Source organism: Bactrocera oleae, chromosome 6, assembly GCF_042242935.1.
Source record: "Bactrocera oleae isolate idBacOlea1 chromosome 6, idBacOlea1, whole genome shotgun sequence".
Taxonomy (NCBI): domain Eukaryota; kingdom Metazoa; phylum Arthropoda; class Insecta; order Diptera; family Tephritidae; genus Bactrocera; species Bactrocera oleae.
In genome coordinates this window covers 30,798,354-30,824,869 of record NC_091540.1, presented here as the reverse complement: position 1 = coordinate 30,824,869, position 26,516 = coordinate 30,798,354, and the positions used below count along the sequence as shown (strand labels likewise).

Here is a 26,516-nt window from a genome sequence, read left to right as displayed (position 1 = left end):
CCACATTATATTTTTTTATTTTTGTTGCCGGTATTATCATCGGCTGGCGTTGTAAAACTTTTTTGTTCCACATTATATTTTTTATAATTTAATTTTTTATTTTTATTGTATTCATTGTGCTGGTATAAATCTTCAGCTGGCGCTTTAGGAGTCTCTGCTCCCGAAGTAATTATATTTTCTTTATTGTTTTCATCTTTTAAATTTCCTTTAATCTCATGTTGCTCAGATTCATTTCCTAAGCTAAATATGTCTTCTTCCTTTTCATTATTTATTATCAACTTTCAGAAATTTGTATCCAATTAAAAACTCTGCTTCTAAATTTTCGATTTCGCAAAAAATTTGTCTTTTACCAAATAGAGTAATAAAATGTTAATAACGTATTATCGAAAATACATTAATTGTTTTTACTTTTATATATATTTAATTCTTATTTATTCTTATAAATTCCTGATTTTATATAGCAACTTGTTGCTTCCGTATCTACTAGGATTTTAAAGTTTTGGCCATTCACCGTGTCATGTAAGAAAATATATGACAGTTAGTTTCGATCTAAAAAATTATCATCTTTAATATTATTTATCCTTTGTGTTTTATTTGGTGGTTGATTACTTATTTGTGCGCTGGCATATGGTCGTTTATCTGTAGTATGTATTCTTGTATTCTGTACATTACTTGTATTATTTACATTATAATGTGGTCGATTTTGGATTCGAGTGGATCGACATCAATTGGGATAGGTCTTGCCTGAATGTTTTGTTGTAAGGGCCTTTGGTTGTAGCCTCTTTGAAGTTGGGTTTGTGGAAACCGTAAAATATTATTGAAATTGCCGTTATGGATGTTAGTACGTTGTCTGTAATAATTCGGATTTTTATCGAACTATGATGCGAAAATTGCTCGCATATTATTTGATTCTAATTCTTGTGCTTTTGCCAACGCATTTGTCAAATCACTTGGTGATAGTGAAAATAATATATTGGCTAAATTTCCATTTAGACCTGTTATAAATATAGGCAACGCATCCCGCCTATTCCGATCCTTAAGTCATTATCGTTTTATTAATAAGTAAAGTTAATTTTTCATCAACCTTATTATAGTATTCTATAATTGAATACGTGCCCTGTCGCAAAATGCTCATCTCCTGTTCGATAATATGAGCTGGTCGCTTGTCCGCGTAAGCAAAATCGAGTCGTGCCAAAATGGCATCGAAATTAAGAACCGTTCCGTGATTGGATAAAATGTCGTTAGCATCGTTTGTAATATTATTTCTTAGTATAGTAAAGCTCATTACGTTATTGGCTGATTCCCTCCAGCTAATGTATTTAGTTTGTTTTCCAATTAATTCTGGTATTGACTTGACCACCTCAAGTGACTCATCACAATTGATGTGTGGATCGATCACTTCTATTTTATAATCAACGATAATAGTTGACTGTGTTAAATCCTGTAGTTGCCTTCGCAACTCCTCTACCTCCAATCTAAGGGAAGCATTTGTTACAGTTATTAGTCTAGCAACAAGATTCTCGTTCTCCCTATTTAGAGCCATTTTTTATTATTTTAGTTTTTGTGTGTTTTAAATATGGGCAAGTTTCAGTTCTATGGTTGCCCTTGCAATGATTACAATAGTACAGCCTTTCGTATCTTAGTGTACTTGAATTATTTCCCATTAAAAATATTTTCTTCTAATCTAATATTGTAATAGTCCTCAACTGTTGCTACTTTATTTTTTCCTATGTATTTAAAAACTGCCCTCATACATTTTATTTTATATTTTTTAGATGGGTCCTTTAGTAAATAATTTTTGGAAGGATTTTCGGTTTTTCCTAAGTTTCGAACTATTTTCTCTAGTTTATCAACATCCAAACCTACTGGTAATGCCCCTGACATATTTCTAGTATATGTATATAATAAATAATGTGCTTTTACTTTTCTTATCTTGTTTGTTTCTACCTTAACCTTTTATGATTTTTAATAAGATTTATCTGACCTACATTTGTCTGAGTCAGTTGGTAAGGCGTCTGCCATTTATGTCAAAGCTTTGGAAACACATTTTTTATTTTATTTTCTTATATATATTAGGTCAAGTAAAAAGTTTGTTATACGGCGCTGAAAACGTGTTTATTCGCGCTAAAAGTTTGTCTTTGACAGTTCGATTGATTTACTCAGTTCGTTGTGAGCGCTCGTCAAAGATGGACACGAACAAAGAGAAAATTCGCTATATTTTACAAGTTTTCTTCGATCAAAGCGAAAAAGCAGCCAAAGCGGCTGAAAACATTAATTTAGTTTATGGGTCCGATACTGTAAACGAATGTGTAGCACAAAAGTGATTTGCTAGGTTCCGTTCCGGTAATTTCGATGTCAAAGATGCACCACGCGTCGGGAGGCCTGTCGTCGAAAATTGCGATAAAATCATGGAAATAGTGGAAACAGACCGTCACGTGAGCACTTATTTAATTGCTGAGGAACTAAAGATAAGCCAGAAAACCGTTTGGAACCATTTGCATAACCTTGGATTCAAAAAAGAGCTCGATGTTTGGGTGTCACACGAACTAACGCAAAAAACATGATGGACCGAATTTCCATCTGCAAATCGCTGAGGAAGGTGCGTGTTTGGCGGGATGGGCAAGGAATCATCTACTGCGAGCTGCTCCCCTATGGCCAAACGCTCAATTCGGCCCTCTACTGCCAACCACTGGACCGCTTGAAGGCAGCACTCATCCAGAAGAGGCCATCTTTGATCAACAGAGGCCGAATTGTATTCAATCAGGAAAACGCCAGGCCACACACGTCTTTGGTGACTCGCCAGAAGCTCCTGGAGCTCGGATGGGAGGTTCTAATGCACCCACCTTATAGTCCGGACCTGGCACCAAGTGATTACCATCTTTTCCTGTCCATGGCGAACGCGCTTAATGGCGAGAAGTTGGCCTCAAGAGAGGCCTGTGAAAATTGGCTCTCCGAGTTTTTTGGCAATAGGGACGCAGTCTTGTACGAGAGGGGTATAATGAAGTTGGCATCTCGTTGGCAACAAGTACGAACAAAACGGCGCATATATTATAAACCGGAGGTCCCCCTTGCTTTGGCGAATCGCGGTTTTTAAATATTTTGTTATATGGCTGGTCGAGCCTTCATTTACAAGATGCTTTTTTTTTAATTTTTGATCCTTTCTAGGAAAGGAAGCTCTTTTATTCTAAAGGGTCTGAAGTACAGAATCGCAGAATTGAGTTTATGTTATAAACCGGAGGGTCCCCCTTGCGGTGGTGAATCGGGGTTTCAAAATATTTGTTATATAGTTGGTCGAGCCTTCATTTATAACATGCTTTTTTATAAATTTGAGTACTTGTAAGTTTCAGATTTACAATGCTCACAGTACTTAGGCTTAAAATATTTTATATTACTAGGATTTTTATACAATTTTGTTGTTATAAATTGAATATATCATAAATATACGTCCGCCCCCCGCCGAGCGCGAGCTAGCTCGCTCTAATGTTAGTTGATTCTCGACAGCAGCAGAAAACTTTTATATATAATAGAGAGATTAACTTATTACTTTTCGTCCTTTTCTAAGGGGTTTGTTGATTGTTGTTTTAACTTCCCATTGGATAGTATCACGTTTTGGGTTTGTCTTTTTTCCTTGTGGTACTGGGATCCCATGACGTTTATAAATCCCTCGGTCGTTTTGTTTTTAATCAATTGTGCCCCTCGTTGGCGACGCTTCGCCTTAGCGTGCAATGCCTTATTTCTTCTTTTTTTTTTTTTTATTTTTATTTATTTAGTATTTAATGTTGGGTTTTGTATTATGATTTTTTTTTTAATATTTTATACGCACTTTATTCAATTTGAATCGCTTCGAAATTGGCGTAGTCATGGTGCAACACTTTTGTTATAGTTCGCTTGCTGTTGTTGTTATTTCACTACATACACGCTTGTTGCATTTTTTGAAGATTCGTTTATTCACAGCGTTTACACTCGTTTGCTTGCAATCGCTCTACCCATAAAACAATACTATATTAGTAAGAATAAATTGATTTCTTACTTCACGCGAAAATATTTTCCACAAACTTTAAAAATATTTAGTATTAGAACTTTTTGTTTTTGTGGTATTTGAATCGGTTTTTGTGTTTTTTTTTATTTGCGCGCTCGCGTAGCCGTACTTTTTGATTTTCGGGCCTTTTATTCGCGTCTCACTCGCGCAGCCGTACTTTTTTTGTTTTTTTCTTTTCTTCTCCCTTGATTGTTAATTTTGTGGTTTCGACACGCGTCACTATGATTGTCCTTTCGGCTAGGAATACTTGTTTTTTTCTACCTTTTTTTGCCGAGGATATCACTAACACATGCCCCACGCGTTGGGCGCCAATTAACTTCCTTCTTTACGGAAGTATTAAAAAAATATATAGTTCCGCAAACGCTCGGAAGAAATCAAAAATGATGGGTTGAGTGATCCTGATGGATAACTGAATCTCTTTATTTCAATTTACTCTTATTTATACAATTTTCTTATTTGCTTAATTCTTACAATAAGTGTCATTTACAATATTCGCTTATTCAGTAATTAGTTTTATTGTTTACATTGTATGGGTGGTCTTAGCTTAATGAAAAGAATATTGGTTGCTTAAATAAACAAAGATGCTTATTAAGAAGCTGTGGTCTTAGCTTTAATGAAAAGAATATTGATTGCTTAAATAAGCAAAGATGCTTATTAAGAAGCTGTATTATTGCTAAGTGCAAAGATACAGTTTTGTTTAAACTTGTAATGCAACATCCAATCGAGCATCATACAAAATTCAATTTGCACCTTCTCGTTCTTCTAAGTTCTCTGGACACACTACATATGTACCTCATCAAAAGAAATTAAAGGGACCGACGAGCGACCACAAGCCCAACGTCATCGTACGAAACACGAACTCCGCTTTCAACCGTCACGGCCTTCTCTTAATTATAACAATTTTTTCTCAAAATAAAGTTTTGAACTCGTTATTAAAAATAAGAAATATAATGTCTAAGGTACTATTCGAAAAAAAAAATAAATAAATAAAATATAGAACAAAAGTGCGGGGATCATATACTTACATATACATATTCCTAAAGCAAAGCAAGCTCCGATAGTAGAGAGGAAGAAACGGATTTTTCTGCATTGGCACACCCCACACGTGCACACGCATATAACAACCCCAAATACCCTTGAGGCGGCACAAAGTGAGTCGTATCGATTCCTTTTACTGTTACTTATAATTTGTATTTGTTTTTTTTTGCACATATGTATGTTGAAAGTTAAAGTTCAACTTGTTAAAAACAAAAAAAAAACTATAATAAAATCGGTTTATATTTAAATATAGCGGTTGCAGCCAAACTGTTTAAACATACAGTTAATTTCCGGAAAAACCAAAAACAGTTTGGTGAATTATATACATTCTTATATAAAATATATAATATATTATATTTGTATATATAAAAAATACATTTATATAAAAAACGAAAGCCTACACATGCTTAATTTTGTGTATCCAAACACACAAATTTAACAAAGAATAAATAAAAACAAGTAAGGAAGGGCTAAGTTCGGATGTAACCGAACATTTTATACTCTCGCAAAGTCAAATGGTATACTCGTTTGAGATTTCTTTGTGGATTGACTGATATTTTCGGTAGAAGGTCAACTATAGGCACCGGGGTCCACATATTTAGTACTTAGGGGCTTGAACAGTTTTGGTTCGATTTAGACAATTTTTAGTCACAAGGTGGCATACTTTAAACGCATTATTCACGCAAAATATTACCCCGATACAATCATTGTTGCTTAATTTGCATACTGGAAAGTGAAAGAATCAAATAGAATTTAAAATGGTGTTATATGGGAAATAGGCGTGGTTGTAATCCGATTTCGCCCATTTTCGAACTATAACATAGAGATACCGCTTTTGGTATAATTTGGTTAAGCAGATCTCAAGATATGGGTTTTCACCTAAAAGTATGATGTGCCACGCCCACTGTCTAATTTTGAACGCGGTTCCTATAAAGTCATCTCATACCATCCCAGAGATAAAATTTAATGTCTCTGGCGTATTTAGTGCTTGATTTATCGCGATTTTAGTAGTTTTTAACAGTACCGTTATATGGAAAGTGGGCGGAGTTGCCACCCGATTTCAACTATTTTCACACTATAGGCAGAGGTTCTAAAAAACTAGTGAATTTTGTTTTTATAGCATTAGCGGTTTAGGGGATATGCGCATTAAACCTATTAGGGGCGGGACCACGCCCACTTAAAAATCTTTTTTACTGCAAATGCCCCTCCCTAATGTGATCCCTTGTAACAAATAACAGTATTGTATCTTATTGCGGAGCTTAGTTATGGCAATTTATTTGTTTTTGATTAATGGCGTTTGTGGGCGTGGCAATGGTCCGATTACGCCCATCTGCAATACCAACCATCTCACGGTACAAAGAAACATGTCTACTAAGTTTCATAAAGAGATCTCAATTTTTACTCAAGTTAGAGCTTGCACGGAAGGACAGACAGTCACCCGGATTTCAACTCGTCTCTTCATCCTGATCATTTATTTATACATAACCCTATATCTAACTCGATTAGTTTTAGGTGATACAAACAACCGTTAGGTGAACAAAACTATTATACTCTGTAGCAACAGGTTGCGAGAGTATAAAAATTAAACGATGAAAAAAGCATATACATACAAGTACATATCTACATACTATATATATTATATATATTATATTTTATATACGGTTACATATACGTAACTAACCAAGTTACAAAGCGAATAATGTTTTACATATACTTATATACACGAACGATAGGAACACAAAAGTGCATACCTGCACATTATCAATTTTCTTTCATGCGTCATTCCTATAGCGAAACTAACAAGGATATACATACATACACACGGCTTCAAATTTGACTATGCCTGTGTACCCTACGTACATTGGTTAAAATATTAAAAATTGATGCTAATATTTAAAATTATTGCTAAAAATAAAAGCCAGTAAACTTAATAATAACAAAATTTAAAAAAACGTTTCATAAGTAGGAATCATTAAATTTTTAAATTGATATAAAATTTATTTTAAAAAAATTCACAAGAACAATCGGTTTAGCAAACGAAAAAAAAAAATATACTTGGTGGGAATAGCGCATAATTATTGGTACACATACAAAAAATACCCCTTGTTCTTGTTAAAACACAAGCAAGCAGGATTGCAAACAAAACATTCAAGCGTATTACATATGCACTAACATTCGCACACATAATGTGCCCTCTTATATACAAAGTTTAATAACATTATTTTAAAAGCGGTAATATACACAATAAACATACATATAAACGAGTACGTAACAATAAATAATAAAGCATAAAGAGAAAAAAAGCGGAACTAAATAAAACCCGAGACTAAGAAAAACGAAAAATGCGTTTGTTATCGACGAAGTCCGAATGCAACAAAAAATAAAATCCTATTTCTAAACCAACTCAATATCTAAAAGTAAAGGCAAATTCAGGCATCCTTCTCAAGGTGCCTGCATGTGACAAAGAAATCATTCAGGGTGGTTATGAACAATGACCGTCCTTCCAAGATATGTTTACTGCCGTTTACATAAACCATCCAAAATTATCACATGCCCAAAAATTATATCACCTCCGATACAAAACAAAAGGTCAAGCAGGCGTAATAGTCAAGCAGTTCGCATTTAATGACGATAATTTCAATTTGGCTTGGGAAGTTCTTAAATCAAGATACGAAAATGAAAGAATATTGGTCGATTAACAAATATCAATAATAATAAACTTGCCATAAATTAAAAGAACCAAGTTAAGAAGTTATCAAACTTCAATCCACTGTTTGAAATGGTTTATCGGTTTTATCGACACAGAATATTCCAACAGATAATGCGCCACGTGGCAACAACTGAAAGATTTCCTAACTACCCAGTACGAAATCGCAGAAAGGGTAGACAAAAAAATAGTCAGAACGAAAAGCGTTCAACACGACCTAAAGAGAAGCTTCCACAGACCCCAAGCCAGTAGCAACAATAATTTAAATAGAAGCTTCTTCAAAAATCAAACGTTCACATCCGAACAGTACAAAGAAACCTCATGCGAATTGCGAAACAATTTTGTAAGAACAAAAAGACTTTGTACAAACTGTATGTCACATGCGCATTCACTCAAAGATTGCGAAAGCAAGTTCAATTGTGCTTACTGTCATAAACCAGAGAACTTAAAACAAGTTTAAGTTCTCTGCATAAACGACATCATTCTATGCTTCATATAATTAATTTTTCCGGCTCACCTCCAAACAGCGTAAATATGAAAAGAGTTACGGGTTTAGTTGCAACAACAAATCCCGAAGTGCAAACTCCCGCAAATTGCCAGGAAGCCAGAGACCATGCTGCTCAAAGGTATTAAAAACTCAAATGCTGCACAGTGAAAACCAAAGTAGGGTACCACTACCATCGAACATCGAGGAGAACTGTTTAAACGGAGGGTCTTAAAGGCCAAGGATCACAACGATCTTTTATAGCGTCTAGGGAACAAAATAGGCTACAACTGCCAACAAAACAAGCCAACGTTGAAATTACAGGAATGGGCGGAAGAGTAGTTAAAACTCTAATAAAATCTGCCCTACCACCCTAATTTCCCCCCAAGCGGATATGAGAATTAAAGCAGAAGCTATAGTCTTAGCGCAACTAACAAATATGGTTTCAAGCTTTCATATAAATAGCTAGCATTGGGAAAAGGTTTCACATCTCAAGTTAGAAGATCCCAACTGCAACACCCCCACTCAAATAGACATTCTATTATGCAATGATCTCATGCCTCAGATACAATAGTACTCGACAATGTTGAGAAAATTTCAAAAACACTATTGGCACAAAATACTATTTTTGGTTGGATCCTAAGTGGGCTAGTTACGAAACCAGTTACTACCATGACCACACAAGTTGAAAAAATCGCAAACGAATACCTCAATTCACAATTGGGAAAATTTTGGGAGTTAGAAGAACTTCCCCCATTTCAATAACAACCCCAGAAGATCAGTATTGTGAAGACTTTTACAAAGCCGCAACTACTAGATCAGATAATGGTCGGTACGTCGTACGACTACCACTAAAACAACAATTTCCTAACACAATCACCTTAGGTCACTCTCGCACCTCTGCAATACAGAAGTTTCAAAGTATGGAAAAAGTCCCCTACGCGACTATAAATTAAAAACTGTTACCATTGGCGTTAACTGTGCGCCATATCTAGCCATTCGAACACTGCACGAATTGGAAGAAAAAACCAGGTCGGAGTTTCCTCTGGCAACCCAGGTGTTAAAAACACAAACGTATGTAGACGATATCCTGCCTGGAAGTCACAGTCTTCCATAAGCATTCGAGTCACTATCACAGGTTGTACAAGCCCTCAAAGCCGCAGGGTTTCCGTTGAAAAAGGTAACGGCGAACCACCCTAATATTTTAAAAAATATACCAAATGAAAATTTTTTAGGTACTAATTTCCTTAAATTCGAAAAGAAAAGTACAACAAAAACTCTGGGAATTCAATGGAATGCGATATCTGACCAGTTTTCCTGCACTACAGAGTCAATACTGCATTATCCATCATAACAAAACTACCAATTCTATCCTCTGTGTCAAAACTTTTCGACCCCGCGGGATTGCTTTCGCCAATTATGATACAAGCCAAAATCCTAATACAATATTTATGGCTAGATGGAACCGATTGGGACGAACAAGTAAAATCACTTCATTTAGAAAAGTGGTCCCAGTTTGCGAGCAATCTAAATGATATCTCACAGATACAAATCCCACGATGGGATTATGCCCCAGAGCACAAAGTTGAACTACACGGCTTCTGTGACGCCTCTGAAAAAGCATATTGCGCCACTATTTACGTTCGCACACAAAGCGAGAGTACGACCACAAGCCACTTACTAGTAGCAAAAGCAAAAGTAGCTAATATAAAAACAATAAGTCGAATTAGTATACATGGTGCAAATGCATCTAAACATGGCAAAATACAAATTAGAGTATGGTTAGAAAAACCACCTCATGCATGGAAGACGCATATTTTCAATCGAACGTCTCAAATACTGGACTTAGTAGACTCAGCCACTTGGCGACATGTAGCCAGTGCATCTTGCCACCACTGCTCTCTGGTGGAATGGCCCCCAATGGTTAACAAAATCTCCCGATTCTTGGACACAATCGCCCATGCGCAATATAATTGCCACAGAAAGTCTAAAAATCGACTCTTTTCACACAACTTTGGAGGATACTGAGATCCTTGATTTTCATCGTACACCCGAGCCCTCAGGGTAGTCGCTTACATGCTCAAGTTCATAGAGCGACTTAAAATTAAAGTTAAGGGAGTAACCTCAGTATACTACCAATGCGATACAATGACGCACCTAGACTTACAATAAGCAAAGGTGGCTCTTATCGCATCTACTCAAGTGCGTTACTTCAGCCGAGAAATATCATTACTAAGAGCATCGAAGTCGATTGAGAAAAAGAGCTCACTCTTAGTACTAAACCCATTCATAGACACGAAAGGCCTGCTTCGGGTGAATGATCGGCTTGCTAATTCAAGCCTAACGTTTAACGAACGCCGTCCCATAATTATACCAGATAAGTCTCGACTTGCCACATTACTCCTAAGTTATATCCACACATTAATGCTTCACGCCTCCAGGAATTTTATATTCCCCGACACAAGTCACAAATAAAGAAGTGCATCTTCATGTGCAAAATCTGCACTACGCACAAGCAGCAGATGCGAACACATATTATGGCAGCACTTCCACCGGAACGCTGCAACTTCGCTATGCCTTTCTCCATCACCGGTGTAGATTTTGATGGGCCTTTTCAGATAAAGACGTCCATGTTAAGGTCTCCCTCTCTGATGAAAGGTTATGTGGATGTTTTGGTCTGTTTTACGACAAAAACAGTACACCTTGAGCTTTGTACTAATTTGACAAAGGAGGCTTTTCTTGCGGAATTTGCTCGCTTCGTCGGACGACGCGGCTTTCCAGCGAAGATAAAGAGCGACAATGGGAAAACCTTTATCGGCGCTCAAAGAACCCTTTTGTGGACTTTATCAAAGAATTAAAATTCTCCATCATAATTTCAGCCGCCGATGGAAAGAAGAATATTTAAAGGACCTCCACAAGAGTTAACGAGGAAAAACTCCAAAAAAGTTCCAAAGCTTGTAGATTGCATCCTAATCCATGACGATTGTCTTTTTCCTACAGACTGGCGGTTTGGCCGCATAGAAAAGCTTCATTCCGGGTCCGACGATGATATTCGAATAGTAGATCTCCGCACGCACTCCGGGACGCTAAAAAGACCACTCCTAAAACTATGCTTCCTGTCCACCGACCGTGCTACCTAGCCTAAAATGTTATTCAATTCAAATAAATCGAGTCAATAAACCCGCAAATAAAAAAAAACCCGTAACAACAATCCCAAACCAAACAGAAATGGTCGATCAATATGACGACCCACGCGTGCCACATCACGTGGCACAATTGCACATACTCAATTATATGCCACAAACTTATACTATATCTAATATTTTATTACAGATTAATATGGACGTGGAAATGCCAAGAAACCCAACGCCAATCGTTCGGTCGGAGCCGCACCGCACCCGATGTCCGCTGTGTCGCCCCTCACACCGGCTACAGCCCTGTAGCATATTTAAATTGATGCAACCCGATCAACGTCAGCGCGTAGCCTAGGCGCATTGACACTGCCTCAACTGTCTAAGTCTCGACGCAGGAGTGTGACTTGGAGTGTTCAGGCCAATTTTGCAGAAGATTACACCATACATTCCTTCACCGCACTTCCAGGCGCGACGTTTGGCGACCACCCGCACCACGCAGTCGCTGTCAGGCGGCCGCCGCCCAGTCGACCAATACAACATAACCCGCCAGCTGCCGCTCCACAGTACGGTCCGGATTTTTTCGGACCAAGGACTGTCAACTCGACAAAATTCTGCCGCTACAACAACAACACACCAGAGAACATAGAAGAACGAGAAGGTGCAAATTGAATCTTGTATGATGCTCGATTGGATGGCTAACAGAGCTAAAAAATTGAGATCAAGGAGTTGACCATTATCTGTAATATTTGCTGTTATTTAACGGAAATAAGAATTTATAACAACGTTCTCTGACCAAACAAGTATCTCCCAACGTAAAGAGAAAAATTAAATACTTTAAACACAAAATACAAATGACATTTCACATACATACATATGCGTGATTATTTTTTGTCATATAACCGATTTTTATTATAAAAATTGATAAAATACAATAAGATTTTTTCTGCACAAATGAGGCATAATAAAATGCGAAAGATTATGCAAAAATATATATTTTTTTCTTCTAATTTTCTAATTTCAATTGTTACAGAATTAATAATTCATGTATGTACATATTGATGTTATATTATATAATATAATAATATATTATCACTTATCAAGAAATACATGTGCACGCACTGCTCTATATGTAAGTATGTATGGACAAATATGCGTATGACATTGCAAAATAAGAAATGCATACGCAAAACTACATACATATATATGAGCAACATCAGAAATCAATACGGCAGCCAAATTGACAAATCCTAAATTTGTAGTAAATCACACAACAACAACATTTTCATTCATGAAGCATGCGCTTGCCCACAAGCGTCTTTCCGCGACGATGGCAAAAGCTAGAAATCATAAATTGAACAACTATTTTATGTTCCCTCTAGAAGGTAAAGTGACAACCCTTCAAGCCCACAAAACACAGAAAAAAGTGACAAAAGTGGCAACAAAGCTTTTGTCGATTTAAAATATTTTACAATTCTAAAATATTTTTCCGTGACTCGCAAAAATCTGAGTCAATATGTATATATAAACATACATATTTACAATGATTTGTGGGGAAAGCTGTTAGAGCGGCAAGGGAAGCAGTGTCAATCGGCGAGCGTTCGGATTTTCTACCAACAACACAATGTTGTGACGCTTTGTCGTCGCGTCAAGCCTTCGACAGATTGACTCTTTGACATAAAAGCAAAAAACGTGAGTTGCGATCATTGGTTGACCGTGTCAACGGAGATTTCACATGAAGTAATGAGTGTTCATATCTGCATATATATGTATGTAGTTTGTAGACAAATTTACAAATATTTTTCTTTCATATTTCTTTACATGTACACATGATATGAAAATGCCGACGGCAAAACACAATTCTGTACTTTTATGACTCCATAATGGTGTCAAGTACATGAATTATTTGAAGAAATATATCAAAATACTTTATTAGTAATAATTTAAAAGTATTTTGATATATTTCTCATAATAAAGTAAAAATGAATTAACATAAAATAATTTAAAAAATAATAAATAAAAATTTAATAAAAGGGAATATATTTCAAATGGCATATCAATATTCCCAGTTTGGCATACATATTATATTCTCTTCAATATTCGCCGCTAAAATCGACATCAGCAGCACAAAAATATATACACATATGATTTTATAATTGTAGTATTATATAGTAGCTTTTCCGCTCGCATTGAGTCCCTTAAATAAATATCAAAGATTAATAAAAAAACAAATACTAAATACAATACATGTACATATCGTGTACATTAACGAATACTACTATAATAATAATAATATAATGTTTATCATGATGATCATCCTCGTGGCGGTGGTGGTAACCAGAAAAACTCAATTTCTCCGATTTACGCTTTTAAGCATTTTTGTTTTGTTACATTTTGAAATTTTTCGACAAACAATCATATCTGCCAAAATAATTTTATTCAATTTTCAAATTTATTTTACAAAGAGATATAGAATAATTTTTTTCTCAATCCGTGAAAAATATATTTAGTTTTTAATAATAAATATCCTATGTCCTTTGTAATATCGTAAGACATATGTGTACAAAGTTGCATGATGATCGGTTAAGAATTTCTTGCGTGAAAGCGTAACAAACAAACGGACTTTCGCATTTATAATATTAGTAGGGATATATGTACATATTATATTATACATACATAAGGTATAAATTAATTTTAATATTTAGTTTAAGAAAATCCGTTTTTATAATTAAATAAAGCAAAATAATAGAAACAGGTAAGGAAGGGCTAAAATGGATGTAACTCAACATTTTAGACTATCGCAAAGTCAAATATTATACTCTTTTGGGGAAAAAAATATGAATACTCACTGGCCGACATATTCGGCATGAAACTGGTTAGAATAACGAAAATCATTATAAGTAGTTTATGCAAGTTGAGGGTAGTATTAACCCGATTTTATCAATTTTTGCCAATACCACATACTACTAACATGCCACAGACTAATAAAATGCTCCCACTGTTTCATTAAGGTACCTCACATACCATTACCAATCAAATGTATTAAAGTCAGAAAGAATGTTCGAAAATCCTGATATTAGTTACACGCTCTCTCATTTTCATTGAGATAACTTACATATTGGCCGATATATGCGGTATAACGTCACGCGGAAGTTTTATCCCGATACATTCATTTGTGCTTGATTTGCATACTGGAAAGTGAAAGAATCAGATTGAATTTAAAATGGTGTTATATGGGAAATAGGCGTGGTTGTAATCCATTTTCGCACTATAACACAGAAATATGAGAAGAATTTGATATACCGAATTTGGTTGAAATCGGTTAAGCAGATCCCAAGATATGGGTTTTCACCTAAAAGTGGCCACGCCACGTCTAATTTTGAACGCGGTTCCTGTAATCGTTATAGGAGGAGTCACCCGATTTCACCCATCTTCACATTGTCGATAGAGGTGCTAAAAATATTTTTTCTCAGTGAATTTGGCTTTGCCGGTTTAGGAGATATGCACATTAAACCTATTAGGGGGTGAGACCACTTAAAAAAAGTAACACGTCGATGGAATTAAAGTAACAGATATGCTTGTTACTGCTAACAAGTGGGTAGCAAATGTGCTCACATATTGGTATGTTAAAGGTATTGAATGAACCTACAAGTAACAAAAGGATCAGCTGTTTCCGCAGAGATGTAAATATAAGGTATGTATTATATTATCTTTATATTTATATTTATAATGGAAAACATTAATGAACTCTTTCAAGTATATTTTTGAAACAAAAGTTTACAACATATTTATTGCTTTTCCCCATATAAAATATATACAGTTCTAAACCAATATACTTGTAGTAATAAATATAACTAGACAAAAATATATATATAATTTCAGGTACACTTTATGAATATTATTGACATTAACAATATAAGACGAAATAATTAACTTGAAACAATTTAAACAAAAACCAAATTAACTTCCCCTTCTAATGGGAAGGGATACATCGGCGCCCCCTAACTGCAACCAGCAACCGTTAGAAAAATATTCTATAAATATTTTTGATAAAATTGGATACATTTAATAAAATTTTGATACAATAAATAATATTTAGACAAAACTATGTAAACTTAATCCTTAGGAATTTTAATAATCGAAAAACATTTGTAATAAAAACATTCTTAAAGTTATAAATTTTAAAACAAAATACGGCAACACACTATAGCAGGTTTGAACCTTGGACGATTTAGTGGTAGAATATTAGTAAGCGACCCGTACAAAAAGTATACTACAATCCATTTATTTACATCTCTGTCTCAAAAAAGGTAGATTTCGATCAGGTGATCTTAGCCAGAGAACTTAAAACAATGAGAAGGTGCAGGTTCGACAGCGAACAATTTGTAGGAATTTATCAAGGAGTTCACCACAGATGCACGAGAAACAAATAACATTTTTCGCTTTTATAACAGCGGTGAATCTGTACACATACGCTCTCTTAACATAACCAACCGACGAATATTGAAGAGAATATAATATGTGAGCAAAACTGGGCATATTTATATGCCATTTGAAATATATTCCCTTTTATTGAACTATTATTTATTATTTTTTAAATTATTTTATGTTAATTCATTTTTACTTTATTATGAGAAATATATCAAAATACTTTTAAATTATTACTATTAAAGTATTTTGATATATTTCTTAAAATAATTCATTAATTGTACTTGACACCATTATGGAGTCATAAAAGTACAGAATTGTGTTTTGCCGTCGGTATTTCACATTCATGCTTCAATTTTTCTTTTCAAATGCATGTGTAAACATATGTAACAGGACATACATATATAATATTATGTCGTTTACACATTTGTATGTATTTTTATGTAGATATGTACACTCATTACTTCATGTGAAATCTCCGTTGACACATTTTTTGCTTTTATGTCAAAGAGGCAATCTGTCGAAGAACTGACGCGACGACAAAGCGTCACAACATTGTTTTGTTGGTAGAAAATCCGAGATGTGCCATACACACTCTTACAAACATACATCGCATATGGGCAAGTGCCAAGTCAATGTGTGTACAAAAAATTCGAACGTACTTACTGTGTGACAAATACAGTCAATCCCGGTTAAGTGCCAAAACCAAAGATGAAGATTTTTTGCGCTTTGTAGTACATAAGCGATTGTGGTACTTAAGCGAGAGGTACCAAAAAAAATTATTTCTATGTATTTAAAAAAAAATTACCGTTTTCTTTAAAAAATTAAGAAAAAAAAAGTGAGATGCAGTAAGACACCGGCAGATAAGAGGGATTGGAGGAGTGATACTTAACCGGGGTTTACTGTATACATAAATCAGAGGAATATTGAATATTTTCTTTAAAAAGTTTCTTGAATTGTAAATCGACAAATTTACTATGTTGTCACTTTTATTCTAAAATATTTTAATACTCATATTTGAGGGGTTGTCACTTTTCCCTTCTAGAGGGAATATCAGAAATTTGTTCAATTTATGATTTTTATCTTTTGCCATCGTCGCGAAAAGACGCTTGTAGGCAAACGCATGCTCGGGGAGATGTGTAAGGCGTTTGCTTTTATGAATGAAACGACTTAGCTTATTGCTTGTGCGCCAGCGTTCATGAATGAAAAAGTTGTTGGTGTGTGATTTACTACAAATTTAGGATTTGTCAATTTGGCTGCCATATTGATTTCTGGTGCTGATGCTATTTGAGACAATTGTTGTTTTTGTACAACAATGTTTGTATTTTTCCTATTGGCTGACGTACTTACATTTGTACGCTTAAATGTATGTAGATTTGTGTATGCATTACTTATTTTGCGCGGTCATATGCATATTTGTACATACATACTTACATATAGAGCAGTGCGCTCACATGTATTTATTGATAATTGATAATATATTATTACAAGTATATTATATAATATAACATATTGATGTACATACATAAATTATTAATTCTGTAAAAATTGAAATTAGAAAATTATGAAAATAGTAAAATATCATTTTTTGCATAATCTTTCACATTTTATCAATGTAGTATTTGTGCAAAAAATAATAATTTATAAATTTTTCATCATAAAAATCGTTTACATGGCAAAAAATAATCATGCATATGTGAAGTGGCATTTGTATTTCTTGTTTTCTCATTCATTTCATTTCATTTTTCTCTTTATATTGGTAGATACGTATTTTGTCAGAGAACTTTGTTAAAAATTCTCATTTCTGTTAAATAACAGCAAAACTATACAGAAAGTGGTGAACTCCTTGATCTCAAATTTTCAGCCAACCAATCGAGCATCATACAAAATTCAATTTGCACCTTCTCATTGTTTTAAGTTCTCTGGTATCTACATGTGTCTGGCTGAAATACTTTCTCTAGGTGGTAAGCAAAGCAAATTGATTTTTCGTCTTAGCTTCGAACCCAATTACCTCTCTCTCTTACCTCCGGCGTCTTAATGTGTTTTTTTGTTGCATTTGCGCTCAATTTCTTTACATAAATTTCAGTGTTGTATTCTTCCGCACACTTTTTTTCTTAGTTACGCGATTTACCTCCCATTCACGTCTAGCTTGCCTTTTTTCAGTTACAAGCATTTCTATTTCAACATTTGTGATTCTTCTAAGACCAGGCGGTTTGTTATTTTTGTTTGGAGTTGCTAAGACAGCATTATTATATGTTAATTATTATATATTAAATTCCGGAACGCTTTACCCAATATCTCATTCGGTGTTTATTCTGTAATCAATATTAATGTGGCTAGTGATATATTTTATATATTTTAACTAATTTTGGTGATACAACCAGGGTTGTTCGCATAATTTTATTAGCAGAGCAGAATGATCAGAGCATAAGTCAGTACATGTATCAGCAGTTATAAGTGATCTTTTTATATTTTTGATTACAGCGAAATCAATTACATTTGGTATTTTATTACGATCACTGGGCCAGTATGTATGTATGTCGGCTTACCGATACAAGGTTTGTTCAAAAAGTATCAAGATTTTTTTATTTTTTAAGAATTATGAATATATATTTTGTCCCCTTCAAAGTAATCACCCCTAGATATAAAGCACTTACGCTATTAGGTAAGTAGATATCAGTGAAGATTCGATACACTTAGCTGGCGAAAATTTAAAATTCGCGATTCCTTTTGGACAATCCTCGTATTTGCCCAAAAACCACACATTAATGGTGCCGCAGCCACCGTATTCCCAGACCTGGCCCCCTGTGACATTTTTGTTCCCAAAACTAAAGAGACCAATGAAAGGACGATGCTACGCTACGATGGGGAAGAAAAAACTGCATCGAAGGATGATCTGAACAAGATCACAAAAATTACTTTTTTAAGTGCATTGAGGATTGGAAAAAAGGCTGGCATAAGTGCATTATATCTAGGGGTGATTGCTTTGAAGGGGATAAAATAGAAGCCAATGAATAAATAATGGCTTTCTTGAGAAATATGAAATTCGCGACACTTTTTGAATTACGAGGTTTATTCATATTGCGCCTATCCTATATAATGTAATACATCTGCTTTCCTTTCGGATTAACAAATCACTATCTGCAAGAAATATATTTCATCGTCTTTTGAATTGTTGCACGGTGGATTCCCAAGCTTTTTACGCTATCTCAGCTGGAATGGACTGCAATACAGGAGTAAATAAATTTTTGACTATTTAGTTAATATTTATTTCACTTTTGGTATTTATTTTTTAACATAACTAAAATTAGTTTGTTTTTTGTCTTACGACTGCATCCAAGAGATATAAAATAATATGGGGGCCTCATTTAGAGAATATTAAAACTTGTATAGAAACGAAAAGTATTTATATTTTAACAATAACTATATTGCAATAACTAAAATTATCTTTTTTATTTGTTTAGCGACTGCATTCTGAGGCCCAAAATAATGTGGATGCAGCAGAACTGCATGTTCAAGTGATGATCATCTATAAATAAAGTTCTTAAATTTATTTATTTATGCCTTATTCAATAGTTATTTATGAATGATTCCCATATCAAATTGTTGGTCGACTGTCTATCAGTAATAATGAAAGCTTTATTTATGAAAAACAAAACATCAATTAGAATGCTTACCTTTATGGATGTTTCGAAGTCGTGTTTTATCTATGGAGACATTTAAGGAAATAATTTTTCATTGAAATAATTATTAAAAAAGAGCAGGTAAGCTCGCCATATTTTCCACAAAACTACTTCTCTTCTTCTTATAAAATTGGATATTCTTTCCGCTTTTAACATGTTAATATTTCTTAAATATCGATAGTTTTTACTCTTTCTAACTTTAGGATAGCCCATTTAATTAAAATTAGCATTACACGTGTTGAGAAACAGCGGAAAAAGTTTGATTTCATCTGTGATTATCTTTGGTGCAAATCCTCTCAACTTGACATTTAACTAGATTGCGAAGGTTTTGACGTTTTGCAATTGAAACGACTGGAACGGCTAGATTGAAATTCTACCAAATATATATGTGAACATAGAGATTTGTTGCCGCCGTTCACGATCACTAATAAAAAATGTAATACAGTGAAAATGAAAGAAAACCACAAATTTGTTGTAAATTATAAATTATAGTATGCTTTTTCAATGACTACAATGCAAAATGTTAATAAAAAACTAATTTTCAAGCGCTCTTACACTGAAATAAGTTGGACATTATTTTATCCCTGGTTTTAATACCAGTATAGCTGACAACTATCACGCTGCCTAAAGTTTTGAACTACAAGTAAATTCTCTTATGAATCCAGTTTCTCCGGCACCATTAATATTACCATTAGCAAAGGCTTTGAATTCTATTAATTTTGAAAATATATGTTTTAATTTAAATAACAATACAAATATTGAAACGTCGGATGAAGATTTTGTTAAGGCAGCGTCAGAATGGGTACATTAATTCCGTAGCGGAAAAGTACGCAACTGACCACTGAGTTGAATGTGTGGATTTATATGGAAAGCGGCAGATTGACAATACGTACTCTACCGGAGAAGCATCCTGTAGACCAGCTCTCAACTTTTGCGAACGGCAACGTTTTCAATTGACATTTGACAATGGCAGTTGTAAAGAGCAGCTGTTTTATGTTTACTTACGCAACGCATTCGTTATCGCATACCTCTACGTTACGTACCCCACTTCATTCGCATAATCATGCGTCATTGACATACAAGCAGAGAATTTAGACGAACGAGAAGGTGCAAATTGAATTTTGTATGATGCTCGATTGGACGGCTAACAGTGCTGACAAATTCCGAGCAGGGAGTTCATTATTTTCTGTAATATTCGCTGTCTACCAACATAAAGAGAAAAATTAAATACTTTAAACAAAAAATACAAATGCCACTTCACATACACATGCGTGATAATTTTTTGTCATATATCCGATTTTTATGATGAAAAATTGATAAAATATGATTTTTTGCACAAATGCGAAATATATTTAACTTTTTTATAATTTTTTAATTTCATACATCAATATGGGGTTCAATTGCATTCTCTGGTATGTACACATGGAGGAATAGAATTTTCACGTATCAATAAATACATGAGTATGCGCGCACTGCTCTATATGTAAGTATGTATGTACAAATGTGCCTTGTAAAATAAGTAATGCATACACAAATCTACATATGTACATATAAGCGTACAAATGTAAGCATGGCAGCCAATAGAAAAAATACAAACGTTGTTATACAAAAACAACTATTCTCTAAAATAGCATGAGCAGCGTCAGAAATCAATATGGCAGCCAAATTGACAAATCCTAAATTTATAGTAAATCACACAACAACAAAATTTTCATTCTTGAACGCTGGCGCACAAGCAATAAGCTAAGTCGTTTCATTTATAAAAGCAAACGCCTTACACATCTCCCCAAGCATGCAAGCCTATAAGCGTCTTTTCGCGATGATGGCAAAAGCTAGAAATCTTAAATTGAACAACTTTCTGAAGTTCTCTTTAATGTATGTAGATTTGTGTATGCATTACTTATTTTGCGCGGTCATATGCATATTTGTACATACATACCTACATATAAAGCAGTGCGCTCACATGTATTTATTGATAATTGATAATATATTATTATATTATATAATATAACATATTGATGTACATACATAAATTATTAATTCTGTAAAAATTTAAATTAGAAAATTATGAAAATAGTAAAATATCATTTTTTGTATAATCTTTCGCATTTTATCATGCCTCATTTGTGCAAAAAAAATCATATTTTATCAATTTTTTATCATAAAAATCGTTTATATGGCAAAAAAAAATTCATGCATATGTGAAGAGGCATTTGTATTTCTTGTTTTCTCATTCATTTCATTTCATTTTTCTCTTTATATTAGTAGATACGTATTTTGTCAGAGAACGTTGTTAAAAATTCTCATTTCTGTTAAATAACAGCAAAACTATACAGAAAGTGGTGAACTCCTTGATCTCAAATTTTCAGCCAACCAATCGAGCATCATACAAAATTCAATTTGCACCTTCTCATTGTTTTAAGTTCTCTGATACAGAGAACTTAGAAGAACGAAAAGGTTCAGGTTCGACAGCGAACATTTGTAAAATTTTCATTTTACCTCACAAGCAGGGGATACAAATAACATTTCTCTCTTTTATAACAGCGGTGAAACTGCCCAACTGGCGAATATTGAAGAGAATATGATAAGTATGCCAAACAGGGAATATTGATATGCCATTTGAAATATATTACCTTTTATTGAACTATTATTTATTATTTTTTAAATTATTTTATGTTAATTCATTTTTCCTTTATTATGAGTTATTAGTAATAATTTATAAGTATTTGGATATATTTCTTAAAATAATTCATGTAGTTAACACCATTATGGAGTCACAAAAGTACAGAATTGCGCCCCCTGATGCTGTCTTTAACTTGAGGTGAATACATTCTATGGTGTAAAAAATTCCCATTTTGATTCATTGTCAAATAAATACATTTATCTACTGACAATTGAATAATTAAAAAATTAACGGTAAATACTTGTCGTAATATTGTATTCTATCATTCTTGTACCAATGGAATGTATAATAGAATTTTCACAATTGAAATTAAATTAGACGTAATTGCAACGTTTTAATTTGCTATTCAAATTAGGACAATGATTAATCTTTTCACTTGCATGCACCGTTTAAATGCGTTTATTAAAAACAAAAATTGAAGGTGTAAGATTCAAAATCTTATTTAGATTACCCGGCGGTATCCGCTCCCTTTATTTAAAAAAATATACAAAAGACTAAAAGTTCCAATTGCTAACGTATTATAATAATTGTTAAATTAATCTAAACCTAAGCGTTAATAATTAAAAATTTAATAAGCTTTATGCATACAAATTACACGGGCGTTTTTGTTTACATTACCTTGTGAGAGTGTCTAATTTAAACATGGTCCTTCGAGCCTCACAGAAACGCCCTATTGGAAATAAACATAATAACATACATCCATATAAAAATATACAAAGTGCGGTGACTAAATAAAATTAAAAAAATGTAGTGCCGTAAAGTAAAACAAAAAAAAAACAGAACAAAAGTGTGGTTACAATGCATAAAAATATATGCATATGTACATCCACATATACTTACATGTGTACAAACAAACACCACATTTTAAACAAACACAAATTTACAAAACCCGGCGCGAAAATTAAGCACAAAACATAAATAAGACCAAACAGGCGCGAATTTCTGAACAAAAAACAACAACACAACATATCTGTACAAACCTTATAACCTACAAAGTGAGCGTATTTATTTCATTCACCTATCTTATTTTATGCGTATATGTATGTAAAAATTTAAGTTTTATACTTATATTATAATATAAAACATGTAACAGAAAATCCGCTTTAATAGCATAATAAACGGTTACCAAACTGTCAGAGTTTCGAGTTTATTTTGCGGGAAAAACCGAACACAGTATAACGTTTATTATAAAATACACTTATATATTAAAAAAAAATTAAATTAAATAAAAATGAATATTAACTTATTGCCCAAAACAAGACAGAGAAACAAATAAAAACACAACAAATAAACATACATATATGCAAATTAACTTCCTTCGTTTAGGAAGTATTAAAAAAATGTAGTTTTCCACAAACGCGCGGAGGGAATCAGATATGATAGTTTGAGTGATCCTGATGGATAACTGATCTCTTTCGCAATATTCGCTTATTCAGTCATTGGTTTTATTGTTTACATTTTGTGGGTGGTCTTAACTTAATGAAAAATGATATTGGTTACTTAAATAAGCTAAGTTGCTTATTAAAAAGCTGTATTATTGCTAAGTGCAAAGATACAGTTTTGTTTAAACTTGTAATGAGCGTAAAGCTACTGTGTGGAGGCTGCCGTTAACTTGCATATCGAATTACCGCTTACATACTACATCTATATATATCGTTAAATATATATTTTTAATAAACATATATACATACATATGTTAAAAAATATATTTACAAAGTGCACATTATTCACTTCGCTTTCGCGCTCTCTTCGCAGTGCGAACATACATATTTATACATACGGCTTAGAATGCATGCCTATGCTTACATACCCTACATACATTGAGTCAATTTCACAATAAAATTTTACAAAATTATATAAAATGTTGTAAAATTCTAAAAGAAATAAAATTGAATAATAAACATTGTGGTGAAGTGAAATAAAATTTGCTTCATTTTATTTTTTTACTAAAATAGAAACAAAACAAAAACCTCCAAAAGAAAAACAAGTAATAATATATAAATAATTTTTTTTCTAACAGTAGCATAAGTACATACGCATATGTACATCTTTTCAAACTATACATTGGCATATATCCCGCAATAGCCCATGTAACAAATAAGCAGGATTGCGTACAAAAAATAAAAGCGCAATTGATCTCTTCGATGAGCTCTCAACTGCATAAGAACTACATGCATACAAGTCCAAGTATTAGGGTGTACATATGCATCTACATAAGGACCTGAAAATTATAATAAAATATGATATAAAGTGCGGTTTTTTAATATTTAAATTAAATAAAGTATTGCCAAACAAAAAAAAAGACAAATTAAAGAAGTAAGGAAGGGCTAAGTTCGGATGTAACCGAAGATTTTATACTCTCGCAAAGTCAAATGGTATACTCGTTTGAGATTTCTTTGTGGATTGACTGATATTTTCGGTAGAAGGTCAACTATAGGCACCGGGGTCCACATATTTAGTACTTAGGGGCTTGAACAGTTTTGGTTCGACTTAGAAAATTTTTTGTCACAAGGTGGCATACTTTAAACGTATTATTCACGCAAAGTTTTACCCCGATATAATCATTGTTGATATGCATAGTGGAAAGTGAAAGAATCAGATGGAATTTAAAGTGGTGTTATATGGGAAATAGGCGTGGTTGTAGTCCGATTTCGCCCATTTTCGCACTATAACATAGAAATATAAAAATAACGTTATGTACCAGATGTATTAAGCAGATCTCGAGATATGGGTTTTCACCTAAAAGTGGGCTGTGCCACGCCCACTGTCTAATTTTGAACGCGGTTCCTATAAAGTCATCTCATACCATCTCAGAGATAAAATTTAATGTCTCTGGCGTGTTTAGTGCTTGATTTATCGCGCCTTTAGTAGTTTTTAACAGTACCGTTATATGGGAACATTTGCTTCCAGTGAATCTTGTTATTATAGCATTAGCGGTTAAGAAGATATGCACCTTAAACCTATTACAGGCGGGACCACGCCCACTTTTTAAAAAAAATGTTAACTGCAGATGCCCCTCCCTAATGTGATCCTGTGTACCAAATAACAGTCTTGTATCTTATTGCGGATCTTAGTTATGGCAATTTATTCGTTTTTGATGAATGGCGTTTTGTGGGCGTGGCAGTGGTCCGATTACGCCCACCTGCAATACCAACCGTCTCACGATACCAAGAAACATGTCTACCAAGTTTCATAAAGATATCTCAATTTTTACTCAAGTTAGAGCTTGCACGGACGGACAGACGGACAGACAGTCACCAGGATTTCAATTCGGCTCTTCATCCTGATCATTTATATATAACCCTATATCTAACTCGATTAGTTTTAGGTGATACAAACAACCGTTAGGTGAACAAAGCTATTATACTCTGTAGCAACAGGTTGCGAGAGTATAAAAAAACGGTAAACATTATCATTCATCGCTACATTTTAATCAGTTTACACTGAAAAAATATTATTTAACTGTGACACATATATTAATACATAATATAACAAAAATGGTTAATGACGACAAAAATCAAACTTCACCTGCAGGAGCTACGCGCTCAAAACAGGTTGCCAAATTTATTTCAGTAAGTGACATTTTATTAAGATACTGCACTAGATTTTTACTATCGCCAATTAAAGAAAATTCTGAATTGCTCTTAGAGATTAAAAACAAAAATCTCTACAATTTTTAGACTCGTCTCCAAGCGCCTCATGACGCCATAATAGAAACTGGTGACTCAGATCTACCAGAAAATTTTAAAACCTCGGCTTATGCAAAATACGAAACCTGCTTAGACCAGTATGCAGCTACAAAAGCTATGATCTCCGAAACCTTTTAAGGAGGTTAAGAAGAATGGCAGTCCTTCCGGGACATGTTTACAGCCGTATACATCAACCATCCAAAATTATCACATGCAAAAAAATTGTATCACCTCCTATACAAAACGAAAGGTCAAGCAAGCGTAAAAGTCAAACAGTTCGCACTTAATGACGACAATTTCAATTTGGCTTGGGAAGCTCTCAAATCCATAACAACTATCGACACTAATAAACTTGCCTAAAATTCAAAAAGAAACAAGTGAAGAATTTGTTAAACTACTATCCACTGTTTCAAATTGATTGTCGGTTCTATCGACACAAAATATTCATACAAACAGCTGGGACCAAAATTGCCCCACGTGGCAACAAATAAAATATTTTCAAACTACCCAATACGAAAACGCTGAAAGGGTAGACAAAAAAATAGTCAGGATGAAAAGCGTTCAACACGACCCAAAAAGACGCTTCAATAGATCCCAAGCTAGTAGCAAAAACAAATTTAACAGAAGCTTTTAC

At 33.9% G+C, this 26,516-nt stretch overlaps 2 long non-coding RNA genes across 2 annotated transcripts; one reads left to right on the top strand and one right to left on the bottom strand.

Annotated features, from left to right (window-relative positions):
* Positions 1-17,958: 17,958 nt before the first annotated feature.
* LOC138857709 (uncharacterized) lies at positions 17,959-19,835 on the top strand. The gene is made up of 3 exons (XR_011396892.1): positions 17,959-18,038; positions 19,292-19,591; positions 19,714-19,835. It is a non-coding gene; the product is annotated as an uncharacterized lncRNA (long non-coding RNA).
* On the bottom strand, positions 19,226-19,624 carry LOC138857710 (uncharacterized). Its single transcript, XR_011396893.1, has 2 exons — positions 19,505-19,624; positions 19,226-19,445 (listed from the first exon to the last, which is right to left on the bottom strand). It is a non-coding gene; the product is annotated as an uncharacterized lncRNA (long non-coding RNA).
* Positions 19,836-26,516: the final 6,681 nt, after the last annotated feature.